The sequence below is a fragment of the Passer montanus genome, unplaced genomic scaffold (assembly GCF_014805655.1).
Source record: "Passer montanus isolate IOZ18808 unplaced genomic scaffold, ASM1480565v1 scaffold59, whole genome shotgun sequence".
Taxonomy (NCBI): Eukaryota; Metazoa; Chordata; class Aves; order Passeriformes; family Passeridae; genus Passer; species Passer montanus.
In genome coordinates, this window is record NW_024370926.1 from 1,483,768 (window position 1) to 1,502,104 (window position 18,337).

The window sequence follows — 18,337 nt, forward strand, 5'->3', positions numbered from 1 at the left end:
GCGCTTTGAAGAAGGAGTCTGGACTCTTGCTTTTGGTCTTCAGTTGAGTTTATTGTTCCTTATCTACAAAGTTTTTCTGTCTGTCCAGCCGAGGTCTGATCAGCAAGACAGCCAAGGGCACTCTCTCCCACCCACGGGGCGGTTGTCTCTTTTATAGTGAAAACTACCTATTAGATATTTACCTTCAGTTTCCAATACTTTTCACCCTTGTTGGCAAGTGTACCTTCACCATGAACCAATCCACACATGCCAACATCATCCTGAACATGGATGCCAAGGAGAAGAAAGAAGAAGGACAGGGCACGCCCAAATCCCTCCATCTTGGGACTCCTGACCCCCATGTACAAGATTCAAAACCCCCCTGTACAGTGCTCCAAAGTTTTTCCCTTCACCCTGTGATTGCTACTACTGTGCTACTTAAACTTTTGTGGCCTGTAATTCTTCATATAAGGTTGGCAATTTGCTCCATGAATTAAGATCGAATTTCCAGGTGTCTTTGGCTTCCTGCCAGGGTCTCCGAGCCCCTGCCAGGGCTTTGAGACATCCAGGACATCCCTCTGGATGTCCTGGGTTCCGACAGGGAGCAGCAGCTCCAGCAGTCCATTAACACCCCGGCACACATCCCAGAGGAACGGCATCAAAACTCCTTGGAGCCAATCCGTGCATCCAAGCCAGATGTTGTTCAAGGACCAGCCAAAATCTGGGTCCCACGTTTTGTTACCAAACTGTGCCAGATTTAGGTTGGATTTTAGGGCAAGGTTCTTCCCTGGAGAGTGCTGAGCACTGCCCAGGCTCCGCAGGGAATGGGCACATTCCCAGTGCTGCTCCAGGAGCATTTGGATAACACTGCCTGGGATGCACAGGGTGGGATTGTTGGGGTGTCTGTGTTGGATTGCATGATCCTTGTGGTTTCCTCATTCAGGATATTCCATGATTCTCTGACAGACCCAAGCACATGGGAATGAGACCACTGACAGGAATTTCAGGATTAGGCCTGAAATTCCCAGGTTTCAGGGAAAGGTTCCTCCCCCAGAGGGTTCTGGGCACTGCCCTGGCTCCCCAGGGAATGGGCACATTCCCAGTGCTGCTCCAGGAGCATTTGGATAACACTGCCCTAGGGATGCACAGGGTGGGATTATTGGGGTTTCTGTGTTCTGGATGATCCTTGTGGGTTCCTTCCCACTCAGGATATTCCATGATTCTCTGACAGACCCAAGCACACGGGGATGAGACCACTGACAGGAATTTCAGGATTAGGCCTGAAATTCCCAGATTTCAGGGAAAGATTCCTCCCCGAGAGGGTTCTGGGCACTGCCCTGGCTTCCCAGGGAATGGGCACATTCCCAGTGCTGCTCCAGGAGCATTTGGATAACACTGCCCGGGATGCACAAGGTGGGATTTTTGGGATGTCTGTGTTGGACTGGATGATCCTTCCCACTCAGGATATTCCATGATTCTCTGACAGACTCCCAAGCACACGATTAGGCCTTTCCCAAAGACAACAGACACTTTCCTTTAGCTCCAGATTTCAGGGAAAGATTCTTCCCCCGGGGGGGGTGCTGGGCACTGCCCAGGCTCCCCAGGGAATGGACACATTCCCAGTGCTGCTCCAGGAGCATCTGGATAATGTTCCCAGGGATTCACAGGGTGGGATTGTTGGGGTGTCTGTGTTCTGGATGATCCTTGTGGGTTCCTTCCCACTCAGGATATTCATGATGCTCTGACAGACCCCAAGCACATGGAAATTAAACCACTGACAGGAATTTCAGGATTAGATCCCTCCCAAAGACAACAGACACTTCCCTTTAGCTCCAGGTAGATCCACAGCCAGCTAATTAAAAATTTGGCTTAATTTAATTTAAATTATGATTTTAATTTAGTTTAAAATTATTTTAAAAATTAGGTTTTTGAGCACAGAAAATTCTTCAGCTCGCTTCTAGCTGGGCTCCAGAGCTTCACTGCCAATGGAATGGAAAACCAACTGGAATATCAGATATAACTCCTGGATCTTTGTCTTAAATTCTGGGGGTGATTCTGATACAAAAGTTCACCAAGTTATTGAAAATATTGTCAGAGCCATATTCCCAATTTCATCCATTAAAATGTCCATGTTTGGAAGAACCTTTATTTTAAACCTCCTTTCCTATTTTTAAAGCAGATCCTGATTTGTTCCACCAGTGATGATTGATAAAAAAAAAAAAAAAAAAAAAAAGAAGCATTTTGAAGAATTTATGGGTGTTTTTTACTATTTTTTTTTTTTGGCAGGGGGAGTGATTTTTGTTCTTTTTTATGTTTTTAGTGGATCTGGTTTGGACTATAACTGGAAAAGAGGAGCAGGGATCAGAAAAGAACAAAAAGCAAAAACCAGGATATTTCCAATCAATTTTGCCTTGGTAAAATATTGAGTAATTAAACATTAAATAATTGAACATAAAGAATGGGCTTTTATCCCGAGGTGTCCCAAGTTTCCTTTCCAGCTGATAAACACCCGAGTTACAGGCATATGGATGTGCTGGCTGGAATTTTTCCTGGGAGATCTCTAATCCAACCTTCCACTCGGAGCAAGGAGAGGTAAAGGAAGGTTGGAATTTTGGATCAATCTGGAATCAGGATCTGGATCAATCAAGATCCGGAGCAAAAGCCAAGTTGGATGGAGCTTGGAGCAACCTGGGATAGTGGAATGTGTCCCTGCCCATGGAATTAGATGATCTTGAAGGACCCTTCCACCCCAAACCATTCCATGATCGTATAAAAACATTCCCATTGTGTATTTCTCTCATTATTAGTTAAAATTAGATATTTTAAATTATTTTTTTCCCTTTTGCAGGAAGCAGATGCATTCCCAACTCAAACCCCCAGAATCCCAACCCCCAATTTCCCGTTGGGAGCCAGTTTTGATGGAATATTTTCCCAAAACCCTGGGGGCAGAAGGGAATTTGTTAAGAAACAAATGGTGAAGAGAAGAGCAAAACTGACTGGCAGCAGGCAAAGAGAGGCAACATCCACCCATCCCTGACTCCCTGCTCCCAAATTCCTGCGCCGGCCTTTCCCAGGCTTTTTCTCTTTCCCTTTCATGTCTCTGGGAAGGGCAGGGCGGGATTAGGGATCCCTCTGTCTCTGTCTGATGCCTCACTGAAGGCTGATAACATTCCCTGCTGACAGCAGAGGGATGATTAGCAGGGATATAAAGGAGGGAAGTGTCCGAGAAGGAATTTTTGCCATGCCTGGGCCACCGATGGCCTCAAAGCCTCCATTGTTGCTGGTGCCCAGGTGAACAATTTGTGCCTCTGAAGGAGGGAGATAGAGATCTCCCACATCCCTCTGGAGAGCCATCCCAGCCTCCGGGACTCCTCCGACCTGCTGGAATGGCTTCAGAGGGCGTCGGATGTCAAAAGGGATGTGGAGCCTCCCGGAATTTCCTCAGCTCCGCCTCTACGCCGAGTTCAGCTGTGCAGGTGTTGGGTAGAGACACTGAGCTCTAACTTGCAGGGATATTCCCAAAAAATCCCTCCAGGAAGAAGTTTCTTTGGGAAATTCCTCATTGTGAGGATTTTTTCTTTATTTATCTATGCCAGGTGATAATTTTAGGGATGTAATTCCCTGGATAATTATCCAGGTTTGTCCTAATTTGAGGAGAATGAATCCAAGGCCAAATTGAACAACCAGAATAATCCTTGTGCTGCTCCAGAAAAATTCCCACCTCGGACAGGTTCCACCTTCCATCAGGATGAGAATCTCCTTGGGGGTCTTACAGGCTTGGAATGATTTAACAAAAGACTCCCCCAAATTTATGGAGCTGTTCCAGGGGAGGTTTAGGTTGGATTTCAAACAGATTCCTCATCCAGAGGGTGCTGGCCACTGCTTGGGCTCCACAGGGGATGGACACATTCCCAAGCTCCAGGAATGTTTGGACACCACTCCCAGGGATGCACAGGGTGGGATTGTTGGGATGTCTGTGCAGGACTGGGAGCTGCACTGGGTGATCCTTGTGGGTCACTCAGGATATTCCATAATTCCATGATTATTTCTAATGCAGAACATGAGAGTCAAGTGGAATTTCCAACTCTCTCGGTTCCAGCTGTGTTCCTGTCCTGGGGATAGGAATGAGTTGATCTTCAAGATCCCTTCCAACCCAAACCATTCCAGGATTCCCTATTTTTCCCCCACATCCTATAGGAATTTGGAGATGTTGCTCCTTGTGTGTTTGGAGGCTTTGGGAACAGAGCTCAGCAGAGCTTCTGCTGGGCTCAGTTAATTTTCACCCATTGAGATTTGATCCTTAATATTTTCAAAAGAAATTAATGGAATTTTTGGCCACCAGGAGTGGCACCTTTATGGGATTTTGGGGGAGTTGCCATCTCCCTTCCAAGGCAAGTGACCTTAAAAAAAAGGGTGTAAAAAAGAGAGGAAGAAAAAGAAAAAGGACCCATTAAAGTGAGTTTTAAACCCAGAAAAAACAGATTGAATGTCAGACTTCATCCCACTTCAGAAAGTGGAGGAGGATGTGGTTTGTCTTTGTTTTATCCAGCTGTAGCTTTATCCCAGCTTGGAAAAGCGGGATATTAACTCCAGTGGGAATCACTGAGGGATCAGCAAACCCTTCTGCTGCTGCCTGAAGGCTCCCTGAGTTGTGTGAGTTCTTTTTTTCCCTCGGTGAGAATTTATGGCCGGTGATTCACGGAGCGAAGCCGTGTTTATTTTCCTTTTCCGATGATATTCCGCACTGCCCGTGTTCCAGGAAATATGACATAGCTGTTATTGCTAGGAACGAGCTGCTGCCGGTGGTTTACATCCACAACTGCCTTCGGAAGGAAGGAATTCCTGGCACTGCTCCTCACGCTGGACACTTTAGTCCTTTCCGATCTTCCTTGTTTGTTTATTTTTTTCCAGATTTGTAAATCCAACCAGGAGATAATGAGGAATTTCCACTTGGGAAGGGGGATTTGGGGTGGGTGTGTTGTGTCCTCTGGAATAACTTAGCACACTCCCGGTGTTTGCATTCTACAGGATCCAGAAGGATTTGCATCCATTCAGGGCCATGTTCTCCATCCTCAGTGGGGGAAACATGGGAACACCTCATCCACATCCATGGGAAAATCCTACCTGCAAGGGGGTCCAGCTCCAAGGTCATGGAATCATGGAATGACTTGGGATGGAAGGGAATGTAATCATCCCATTCCATGGGCAGGAACAGCTTCACTATCCCAGGTTGCTCCAACCTGACCTTGGACAATTCCTTCTCTGGGAATTCCATCCCAGCACCTCATCACCCTCAGAGCTAGGAATTCCTTCCCAAAATCCCATCTAAACATCCTCTCTGTAAGTTTGAATCCATTCCCCTTTGTCCTGTCCCTCCATCCCTTGGAAACATTCCCTCTCCATCTTTCCTGTCGCCTCCTTCAGGTCTTGGAAAAACACAGTGAGGTCACCCCAAAGCTTCTCTTCTCCAGGCTAGAAGAAATCCACAGGAGATCCAAGCTTTTCAACATTTCTGCCCAAAATCCAATGGCTTTAGGGAAAACTGTGCCTGAAAAGGGGAATGATATAAATATTTGTACTTGGGATGACCAGTTTTCCAGTGGGTAACGAGGGGAATTCTATTTGTGGGTTGGTAGAACAGCACTGAAAAGAGGTTGGATGGGCTTGGAGCAACCTGATCTCCATGGGCATATCCCTGCCCATGGCCAGTTGGATGATCATTAAGGTCCATTCCGATCCAAACCATTCCAGGATTCCATAGAGATTAAAAGCCGGGTTGTGACGTCATAGTTCCACCAAAACTCTGAAGATGAAAATCATGGAAGCTGTTGGAGTATTGAACATGAGCCACGGCCAAAGACAGGCAGTGGGAAGCAGGATCATTCCACATTCCAACAGGCATGGAGGATGTTTTCCTGAGGTTTTTCCCCCCTCCCAACTCTCATCCCAACCCTGGAGACCAGGAATTTGTTGAGCACCCTCTGGTTTTGCTGGTTTAGGCCAGCATTGAGCTGCCCCCATCGGCTCTGTCTGCATCTCAAGGAAATTATAAGTGGTTAACAAAGAAAGTCTGAATTGTGCCAAATGTGGGACATTTTGGCAGCCTTTGAATCCCAAAAATCTAATTCCCACTCCCTTTTCTCTTCTTTTTAGGGAACAAACCCTCGTAACAAAGATTTCTTGGAAACACCACCAAAATGGATGCTTTTAATTAAAAAAAAAAAGTAAATTAAAAGAGTAATTGCAATTGTGGTTTTTTTTTTTTGAGTTCAATTTTCCTACTGGAAAGTTGGATTAGGTTATGGAAATAAACATTTCTTTTTGCTGTGTCTAAACATTTTTATTCCAAGGAATAAATGTATTCCCTGGATTAGGAAAACAAAAATACAAGGGAAAAACAGCTTTGCTTTCAAAGGTGGAATTAGAAACCAGTTCAAGCAGATCCACTTGGATCCCTGGAATATTTGGAGGAGGGTCCCAGACCTTGGAGTGGGAATTCAGCCTGTAAATGGGAAATATTTTTTGTCCCACCAGGCAGAGTTTTATTCCCATTGATTTTAAATCCTCTCAGGGGTGGGAAGTCAATCACTGCCCTGGGCTGGAAAACCCTTTCCATTAAGGAATTGTTCTCAAAATCCAACCTTTTTCTCCTCTGGAACAACTTGAGGCTCTCATCCTGTCCCTTTTTCCTTGGGAGAAGATCCCAACTCCCACCTGGATCCATGGTCTTGTCGGGGAATTTTGGAGAGTGAAAAGGTTCCCAATGATCCAACTGAAAGTGTTGTCTTGACCAGGATTGATGGAGCTGAAATTCCCGCCAGCTCCAGTGGGGAAAAACTGGGATTTGAGGAAAAATCCCCCTCTCATGGGTGAGAAAATGAACCCACAAAATGAGTCCTGCATCTCGCTGCTCTCCTCTTCAGGAATATTTTTCTGCTTCCCAGATTTTCCTTATTCGCTTCAAAAATTTCCTGTCATAAATTCCTTCTCCACTTCCAACCTGACCCATCCTGGGTCTCTGTGTGAGATGGGAATCCCAATTTCTGCCCCAAACAAGCAAAAATGGGGATTAAACCCAGGTTTTCTGCAATTTATGGAATATTTTAAGCCTGGATTATCCAACTGACAATGACACAATTCCTGCTAATGTTGCTCTGGGAGAAATTTCAAATTAATAACAATTAAAAGATGAGACTGTGTTAAATTCATCCTGCAGATGAAATCCAAGGATTTGTCGAACCCTGGCACCAGTGGAATTAAAAATAAAAACTAAAAATTGTTAAATGGTCAAACCAAAACCACAAATGAAAAATATTCAAAATAAAAAACAAAACCGAAAAAGTGGTAAAAATAAAAACTAAAAATAGTAAAATGGTAAAACTAAAAGTAAAAAGTGGTTAAATGGTAAAACTAAAAAATGGTAAAAGTAAAACCAAAAAATTGTAAAAATAAAATTTAAAATGGAAACATTGTAAAAATAAACAATAAAAATGGTAAAAATAAAAATGGGATTTGGGGAACATACTGTTGTGTCAGGATCATAAAAATTTAATGCTTTTAACAAAGCATGAAATAAACATGAAATTCTTGGGGTTGGAGGTTGGATAGCCCAGTTGGATTTAATGGCATGGATGGAATTTTCACCATTTTAGCTTTTCTTTTAAATGTAATTTTAATTTTTACCATTTTAAATTTTTATTTTGACCATTTTTACTTGCAGTTTTAGTTTTGCCATTTAACACTTTTTAGATTTTATTTTTACTGTTCTTACCAGTCTTATAATTTTTATGATTTTATCATTTTTACTTTTATTTTTACCATTCAACAATTTCTTTTGGTGTTTTTACCTTTTTTTAAAATTTAAATTTACCATGTTATTATTTTCATTTTTTACCATTTTTCCTTTTTTAAATTTTTATAATTTTTATTTTCACAATTTTACAATTTTAATTTTTTTTACAATTTTTTGGTTTTATCTTTACCATCTAACAAGTTTTTATTTTTGTTTTCACCAATTTTCTTATTTTAGTGTAAGAATGTAACCATTTTTTAGTTTTAGTTTTACCATTTTACCATTTTAAATTTTTATTTTGACCATTTTTACTTGCAGTTTTAGTTTTGCCATTTAACACTTTTTAGATTTTATTTTTACTGTTCTTACCAGTCTTATAATTTTTATGATTTTATCATTTTTACTTTTATTTTTACCATTCAACAATTTCTTCTGGTGTTTTTACCTTTTTTTTTTTAATTTTACCATGTTGTTATTTTAATTTTTTACCATTTTCCCTTTTTTATTTTTATCATTTTTATTTTCACAATTTTACCATTTTAAATTATTTTTACAATTTTTTGGTTTTATCTTTACTATCTAACAAGGTTTTATTTTTGTTATTACCATTTTTTATTTTAGTGTAAGAATGTAACCATTTTTTAGTTTTAGTTTCACCATTTTACCATTTTTAATTTTTATTTTGACTATTTTTTATTTGTAGTTTTGGTTTTACCATCTGACAACTTTTAGTTTTTATTTTTACATTTTTTTTCATTTTTACTATTTTTGCCATCCTTATTTTTACCATTTCATTATTTTTATTTTTACAATTCTTTATTTTAAGTTTCACTATCTAACAGCTTTTTTTATTTTTGTTTTCCCCATTTTTTATTTTTACCATTGTACCATTTTTTATGATTTTACCAGTTTTACTTTTATTTTCCCCATTTTATATTTTTATTTTTACCACTTAACAATTTTTTGTTGTTCTTATCTTTTCTTTCACTGTGTTACCATTTTAATTTTTACCATTTTCCCATGTTAATTTTTACTATTTTTCCATTTAAATTTTTTACGATTTTGCATCTTTCATTTTTATTTTGACCACTTTTTAGTTTTAGTTTTACATCCAAGATTTAAATCCCTCAAGGATGGGGACCCCACCCCTCCCTGGGGGGCTGTGCCAGGGCTGGACAGCCCAAAAATGACCCAGAAATTCCAAAGCACTCCAGGTTAGAGATGCTATTAATTAATTCTCTGTGCAGAAATTAATTAACGTAACAAACCCATTTAAAAGGCTCAGAGAAATTCCAAAACTTTGCCTCACCTGCCCTCACCGTTTTTCAGGGTTTTACACTTTGTAGAACAAAGTGGTGAAACTCTTCTTAATTTTTAATTGTAGTTAGAATGGTGTATAATAATTTTCATATTTTTTAATAATAGTATAGAATAATTTTTAATGTAGTTAAAATGTAGCTCTGTAGAGCTCAGAGGAAAAGAGTGGCTGGAATCCTTTTTATTAATAATTATATATAAGTTAATTTTATTGATAATTCAATTAATAAAACGAGTATCACTGTAATTATTGTAATTATTTTTATGAGGAAAAAAAAATCTATTTTTTTATGGCAAATGTAATATTTTATGGTTTGGAAGGGATTTAGGGATCATTCAGTCCCAAATCTCCTGCCATGGGCAGACACCTCCCACCATCCCAGGCTACTCCAAGCCCCTCCAACCTGGCCTTGGACATTCCAGGGATGAGGCAGCCACAGCTTCTCTTGGAAATCCACTCCAGCCCCTCCCAAAAAAAATTCAGGAATTCCTTCCTAGCAGGCTGGAAAACTGGAAATCCAAACGTTGACTGAATTGATGGAGCTCTGTTGTAAGAAATCGTAATTGGCCATTAAATTATCTGCTGAATTTCCTTAGGATGCTCTCAGTTATATTTAATTTAAGAATAAAAATCAGCCGCTGTGTCTGGAGGATTTGGGCAGGCTGAATTTTGGCTAAAAATTTTGGGACAAAAAAAATTCCTCTAAGAATTGTGGATGTCTGCAGCCCAATCCCCAAAGTTGGAGCCTTCATTTACCTCGGTGTAGAAAACAACCAGAAATTTTGGGATGTCATTGGTCTGATGTCATCCATCAACTCGATTCCTCAAATCCCAAGGCTGGTTGGGATGGAATTCCCTTGGATATTGGGGGAGCTCTGGATGATTCTCTGGGATGCTCCTGTCTGCATCACAGCTTACACGACACAAACTCCTCATGGCTCCATTCCGGATTGAATTCCCTTCCTGGAAAAGGAATCCTGGGGGTGAAAGCTTCCAAATCCTTCAATTTCCAGCCTTGGAACATGGATTGACAGCTTGAGTGGAATCCCATTCCTCAAATTCCAAATGTTTCTGAGGCATCACACCAATGCATTAATTATTCACAGCGTTAATTATCACCGGCTCAGGTTGGACTTCCAAAACTTCCAAAGGCTCTAGAGCACAGCAAATTTGTCATTCCAGCATGGAGCAATCCTTTTTCCTGGCTGGATGGCTGGAATTCCTTCCAGGAGCTGTAAAGCTCCGCGTGTGGCTCCGAGTTATTTTAATGAGGATTCCCCTCAGGGCTGTCCAGACAGCAAATCCCATCAGCCGTGCAAGTTCAACTCCTGACCTGAGGCTCCAAATCCATTCCGAGCCTCATAAAATCCACCTGGAGGCTTTGGATGGAGCGGGAATGGCTGGAGATTGTGGAATGCACAGGTAGAAAAGTCCCTGTTTTATTTCCCAGCTCTGATTTGTCTCTGATTTCTCCTCACGAGTCCCAGGGTGGAGTTAAATCCGCTCTCGTTCCGTGAGCTGCCGGGGCTTTGTGCCCTATAAATTTCCAGACAAACCACTCATTTTTCCTCTTTTTTTTTGGACCTTTCCTTCAGTCCTCTTGGAGTTGCTGGAGGGCAGATGTGGGGTTGGTGAATAAATAAAAATTCAGTGGGGATATGGGAAGGTTGGGCTTCCACACAAAGCCTAAAAATCTGGGAATGAGCAAATAAATCCAAATTGATTTGGAGGGCAGGTGATTTCTGAGCCAGGATCCCAGGATGGATTAGGTTGGAGGGGCTTTTAGGGATCATTCAATTCCTCCTCTGCCATGGCAGGGACACCTCCCACTATCCCAAGGTGATCCAACCAGGGCTTTTAGGGATCATTGAATTCCACCTCTGGTGTCCCATGGCAGGGACACCTCCCACTATCCCAAGGTGATCCAACCTGGCCTTGGACACTTCCAAGGATCCAGGGGCAGCCACAGCTGTTCTGGAAATTCCATCCCAGACCCTCCTCACCCTCCTAGCCAGGAATTCCTTCCCAAAATCCCATCTATTCCTATCCTCTGGCATTTTCAAGCCATTCCCCACCATGACAAATTATTCTGCTCTTGTTTATCCCCCCACAACCTCAAAGACAAGAAGAAGATTCCATTGCTCCAAATTTTCTGTGGGACAAGGAATGAGGAAATGGCTGGATCCAGTAAATATTTTTCAATCAGATCCAGTGAACATTTTTCAATCAGATTTCCATAAAATCCACATGCAGAGAAAATAATCCAAATATTGGAATAGAGCTGGTGGTGCAACTTCCTTTTGGCTGGGGAGAACTTCTGGTTTCATCAATTTTCCTGTCAGAACTCGACCATTTTTAGCAGCCCAGGAATCTGTGGAAAATTCAGGATGGGAGAGTGAGTTTGGGGCTTTTAGGTCTCTAAAAATCCAAGAAAAAACAAAGAATAGGAATGTTAAAGGAAGAGGCATTTAAATTTTAATTAAAACTTTAATTAAAGTTGTTTTGCCTTTTCTGTAGGGCAGGAGCCTCATGAAGCTCATCCTGAGTCGGGGTTTAACCTGGAATTTAGCTGGGATGAGGGAAACTGGAATCAGCCTCTCGCTGTCAAATTTTCCTCAATTTTGTTTTCCCAAGGTTTCCCCAGTGGCTGAGGGATGAATTCCTTCCGTCAGGAAGTGCTGGAGCTGCGAAGGAAAGTGCTAACCCTGGAGTTCAAAGCCTGGAGGAGGAAATCCAACCCTTCCTCCAGGGAATTTTTTGAGGGAAGAGTGGTTGACCACAAGCAAATAAAAGTTCTCATGGCTGATTGGGAGCTGAGTGAGGAGGGCTGGAGAGGAGGAAGCTTGGAATGATGAAATTCCAGCTGAGGAATTCCAGCAGGGAGGGAGCAGAATTTGGGAGTTTCCCAGGGTGTCTGCTGCCTCCCAAACCATGGGAATTCTGTAGGGAAGGAAGGGGGAGTGGGATAAGCTGAGAATTTTGGGAATTCAAAGGTAAAGAACTTTGATTTTCTCCTTCTTCTTGGACTTTAGGGGCAAAAGTCTTTTAGGAATGAATTCCCTTGGTTTATCATTGGATAATGTCAATTTCTGGGAATCTGAATTTCCTCTGGATTTTCCCACTCAAGTGGGAAGTCATATGGCTTCAAACCCACAGCTCATCCCATTAGGAGAATTTCAGGGTTCACTCACAATTCTAAGAGGTTCTGATGGATTTCCTCTAAACATTTCCCAGCACTGGGAATTCAAATGGAACAGAATTTCCTTAAAACCAAATGATTTGAAGTCTCCTGGATGTGTTTTCCTTGATTTTCCACCTTCCAGGACAGAAACAGCTCTACCTCCACATGGATTCTGTCAGCTTTTTGCATTGTATTGAGGTTAAAAATTATTTAGGAATGAGAAGGGAATTCCTTTGATGTTTAATCCATGGCAAATTTAAACCAAGGAAAGCTAAACCAGAAAAAACTGAAAAACAACCCAGAATTGACCAAAAAGTCTACAGGGCAAACAAAATCTCGAGCCAAGTCACAAGAGACTGAATTTCAAGGAATTCCCCTGGATTTGGCAGAGGAAGGGTCTGGACAGGGATGGCTGGCATGGAAAATGCCTGGAATCCCTGACAGGCAGAAAAAGGGGGAATTCTTGCACTTCCAGTGTGCTCAGAAACTCAGCTGGAAAATCCTGTGAGGAAAAGCTCCATCAGGATCTTTACATTCCCAAGAAAATATTCTGCTTCAACACTTCTGCCCTTCCCAAAATAGTGAAGCCAAAACATCCCCAAACAATATTCCCAAACTTCTCCAGCATCCAAGGGCTGGATTCACCCATCCAAATTTTTGAGGATCCTTCTATGAACAGAAGGATTGAGCTGGATGGATCCAAGTTACATCCCAGAACTGGATGTTCCTCTGGCTCTGCTCCAGGGGGTTCTCCAGATACTTTTTGACCCTTTGTGGTCACCAGCAATGGATGCCTTGTGCAGGCTGCCCTAGAACAGAGGCTGGACAGAGCTATAGAATAAAGCAGGGATTTATTCAAAGGATCTCCTCCATGGATCCACCTTGGGCAGCACCAGAGCCCAGCCAGGGCTGCACCCAGGATGAACCCAAATGGTCCCAAAATGCACGAGCGCTGCCGGGGTCTCTCCCTGGGCTCAGCTCTGCTCCATGTGCACATTGCAGTTCAGTGTCCAATCCCAGCTGCAGCCCCTGCAGTCCCATCCTGCTTGTTTTTCTCTCTCCAGCCCACGGGGTTTGTGCTCCTGGGCTGAGATTTGGATCATTTGTCCTTGGTGCCCAGCTGGAGCAGGAATTGTTTTGTCTCCCTGCTCTGTGCACAGAGCTCACCATGCCCTGATGTGAAGCTCAGACCCACACACTAAAGCAGCACAGAATCTTAAAAATATAAAATCTAAAACCTGAGGCATCACTGTAATCCAGTAGGGAATTGCAAAACCCAGGATCAACCTTGGGATATTTGGGAGTTCCAAGATCCTGCAGATGTGACATTATTTTAATGTCACATTCCCTGGGTTTGGGACAGTTTTTGGTGCTAAAGATAAGGAAATCCTGCCTGGCTGCAGGTGCACATTCCTTTGGGAATATTTGAGGTGCCTGCAAAGGATCTCGGACAACAAAGTCATGGAATGGTTAATTTTGGAAGGGACCTTAAAGCTCATCCATGTCCATGGCAGGGACACTTTCCACTGTCCCAGGTGCTCCAATCCCGAGTGTCCAGCCTGACCTTGGGCACTGCCAGGGATCCAGGGACAGCCACAGCTGCTCTGGGAATTCCATCCCAACTCCTCCTCGCCCTCCCAACCAGGAATTCCTTCCCAATATCCCATCTGAATCCCCATTTTTCTAGTGGGAATCCATTTCACATTGTCCTGTTCCTCCATCCCTTGTCCCAAGTCCCTCTCCAGCTCTCCTGGAGCCCCTTTGGCCTCTGGAAAGGGCCCTAAGTTACACTTTCATTTTTATTTTTCATATTTTAATTTTTATCACCACTATAATCATTATAGTTAGCATTTACTCCTTACTTCTATGAATAATAAACACTAAAATGTCCACACAACCATAAAGATAAAAAGCTCTGGGAATGACAACCTGGAAAGGAGGAAATGGTGTCTCTTTGTTCAGTTCAATATTCAGTTTTAGGATCTGGATAATCAAGGAAATTATCCTTGGAAACAATCAGAATTGTTAATAAAGCAATCAGAATAATCAGAATTGTTAATTATATCCACATAATTCGTTGCAGATATATATATATATATGCATATTATATATGGATATATATTGTGGATATTATGCATGGATATATATTTATTATGGATATAATAAATATAAAATATGCATTTTATATAATATACATTATATATATATAATATATACTATATATAAGATATAATATAATTATAATTAATGTCCATATTAATTGTGCTAATTCTCTCCTCTCATAATTGAAGGGGAATGTGCCCCTGCCCAAGCAGGGGGTTGGATATAAGGAATATTAAGGAATATTCCTTAAGGTCCCCTCCAACCCAAACCATCCCTGGATTCTGTAATTCTGTATGTTTTATCTCAGTTTTAGCTCGATAATGAAAACCAAGTCTTGGTATCTGATGTGAATTTTTAAACTTTACATAAATTCTTCCTTTTCCAACTTTGTATTTTTGTAATGCTAATGTGTTGCTTCAAATTCCCAGGAGAAATAACCAGGAATAAATTTCCTATTTAAATCACTTTCCCCATCTCCATATTTTGAATTTAATATTTTGGTTTTTTTTCTGTGACTTCTTCGAGCCACCCCCACCCCAGTATAAACCATGAGGAACTGGGGTAGAATTCCAGCCCAGCCCAGCAAAACTTTTAGCATCCCCCTTTCCCAATGAATTTTAATCCCAGTTATCCACATGGGGAAAATCAAGCATCAAAGCCATTATTGTTTCATACCTCCCCCAAATTTTTCTCCCAAGAGGGTGGGAAATGAAGGATTTTATCCCAGCTCTGAGCAAACCAGCCACAGAGAGCCCAGAGTATTTAATCCTGCCTAATTAAACCCCACTTTGCTTAATTAGGTGCTGCTCCAGGTGTTTGGTGACCATTTTTTTTTTTTTAAGGTTACCCCTCCAAGCTGAGGGGAAAAAAAACCAGGGAGACTCCTCCCCTCCCTCATCCCATCTCCAGGTTTATGAGCTCCACTCCAGCAGGAGCAGCCCAGCCCAGGCTGAGGAGATGAATGGGCTCCCAGTCCCCTCGGCATCCTAAATTTTATGGGGTAAAACGTGACCTAATTCCCTGAACTTGTCGTGCTTTGCCCCCCTCAGAGGAAAACTCGGTGGTTTTAAGAGCAAATAGTTGGGGGAGGTTTGGTGTCCAACTGGGAAAAATAACTGAGGTTGGAGGGAGAGTTGGTCAGGAAGAGCTGAGAAATTGGGGAAGAGCTGCTGGATGTTATGGGGGAAAGGAGCAGGTTTAGCTGAAGATTTTATCTCATTATCTAATTATTCTATTTATTTTCTTAGTTCTCAAACCAGATATTTTTTTTGTTACTTATAAATGTGAATATCTGTGTGGCTGTGTCCATATCCTGCCAATGGAATGGGGTGGGAATGAGATGATCTTTCCTACCCCAAAACCCTCTGTGATTCTGCAGTTTTTTTGGATATTTCTTTAGTATTGAAAACAATTTTGGGCCCGCTTACATTTACATTTGCTGTAAATGAACTTCTATGTGGTTACACTAAATTGCAGCACTTTCTGAAATGTCTCCTACTGGTGACATTTTGGTTCACACCCAGAAATGTCACAGAAATGTCCAGATGGAAGTGTTGTCTTCTTGATCAAGAAAATGGGAATGTGCGAAGCTGGAATTTGGTTTGTTGGCTTTGGAGACAGGAATTGAACTCCTCAGAGGATTTTGTCATTGTCATTTTCCCATATTTTCAACAAATGTTTGTAATTTTTTTTTTAATTTTTCCAATTTTCCAACTCCTGGTGGTGTCACAGCTGTCAGGACCTGTGCTCAGGTGAGGCCCCACCTGCAGAGCTGCCCCAGCCCTGGATCCAGCATGGGAAGGAGCTGGAGCTGCTGGAGACAGCCCAGAGGAGGCACCAGGGTGATCCCAGGGATGGAGCAGCTCTGCTGGGAGGGAAGGCTGGGAGAGCTGGGAATGTTCAGCTGGAGAGGAGAAGCTTTGGGGTGAGCTCATTGTGACCTTCCAGGACCTCAAGGAGTCAGCAGGAAATGTAGAGAGACAATTTCCAAGGGATGGAGGGACAGGACACAGGGAATGGCTTTGAGTTGCCAGAGAGGAGGTTTAGATGGGATCTTGGGAAGGAATTCCTGGCTGGGAGGGTGAGGAGGGTCTGGGATGGAATTCCCAGAGCAGCTGTGGCTGCCCCTGGACCCCTGGCTGTCCCTCCAGGCCTTGTCCCCAGTCCCTCTCCAGCTCTCCTGGAGCCCCTTCAGGCCCTGGAAGGGGCTCTGAGCTCTCCTGGAGGAAATGACTTCTCCATGAGGACAGAATGTGCTCTGGGGCATTTTTTGGGAACTGCTTTTCCAGGTATGCTGGGTGGCTCATGGAAAATTAAGATGGGATGAGGACATGGACTGAAAACTCATTTCAGGGAGCTTGAATTGTGGTGGTGAAGTAGGTGATTATTATCTGCAATTATCACATTTGGATTATTCTGGTTCAGACCACTTTGGGCTGCTTCAAACTGAGATGTGGAGGAGAATCATCCAAACCAGTGTCAGCAGAGAATTGAATTTATTTTGGGGCTTAGCTCTTGGCTGTGCTAAAGCCAAGGAAGTGTTTTGCTGTTGGCTTTGGGGTGGTTGAGCCCTCATCTCTCCTTGAGGAAGTTTCCAAGCTGGAACACACACCAGAGCAGGAATGCAAAGGAGCTGCTGTTTTCCCTCATTGCCTCCTCTATTTTTCCTCAGTCAATCAACTCCTGCCTTAATTACACTTTGGAGAGCCCACGGCCACCAGGATTTGCAGGGCTGGTTCCCAGGAGAATTCCCAAAGCTGCCGTGTTTTGAAAGGGGCTGGATTGTGTTGCCTGTTAAATAAGTGTACAAAATCCTCTTTTTTCAGCAGCCTCGCCTCACACCTTGCCCTGACACGGGAATAATGGCTGGAAAAACAACTCAAGGACCACTTCCAACCTCCAGCAGCTCCTCAGTCCTCAAAGAATGGGAAAAACAGGATGAGGGAAGGGGAAATATTGAACCTGCCCTCTAGGATAATATCCCAAGGTTCAGCCCCTCTGGCATCACTCCCAAAGGCTGGTGAGACTCAAGAAGTTGGATGCTCTTGAGGGAAAAGAAGTTGGGAGGAACGGATGGAATATTCCATGTGGGTTATTACGGGAAGGATTGAAACCTGCTCTGCTCCTGGGATTTGAGGCTTTGGGATGAAGGGGCTGTTTGGCACCTGGTGGGCCCCCTGAGGGATGTGCCCAGAAGTTGGAAGTGTCTGGCTGGTCCACAGGCTCAGGCAACACTGGAATTCCACCACTGGAATTCCATATTGTGGTGATGCCTTGTGCAGACCTAGAACAGAGAATGGACAGAGTTATAGAATAAAGCAGGGATTTATTCAAAGGATCTCCTCCATGGATGCACCTTGGGCAGCACCAGAGCCCAGCCAGGGCTGCACCCAAGATGAACCCAAATGGTCCCAAAATGCACGAGCGCTGCCGGGGTCTCTCCCTGGGATCAGCTCTGCTCCATGTGCACATTGCAGTTCAGTGTCCAATCCCAGCTGCAGCCCCTGCAGTCCCATCCTGCTTGTTTTTCTCTCTGCAGCCCACGGGGTTTGTGCTCTTGGGCTGAGATTTGGATCATTTGTCCTTGGTGCCCAGCTGGAGCAGGAATTGTTTTGTCTCCCTGCTCTGTGCACAGAGCTCCCCATGCCCTGATGTGAAGCCCAGACCCACACACTAAAGCAGCACAGAATCTGAAAATATAAAAGCTAAAAGCTGAGGCATCACTGGGAAGAGGGGAAGGACCAGGCACCTCCCAGCATGCAACAGGAGAGTGGGAAAATGAAGGTTGGAATCCAAGCTTCTCATCCCTTCTTCTCTTGCAGAAATGGGTCCCTGGAATGTCATAATCCCCCTCTCCACTAGCTCCATCCATGGGATCAACAGCCTGGGGGCTTCCATGCAGGCAAAGGTGGAAGGGGAGGACAGGGACCTTTCTCTCCCTCTGCCACTGTAACAATGACCTCAC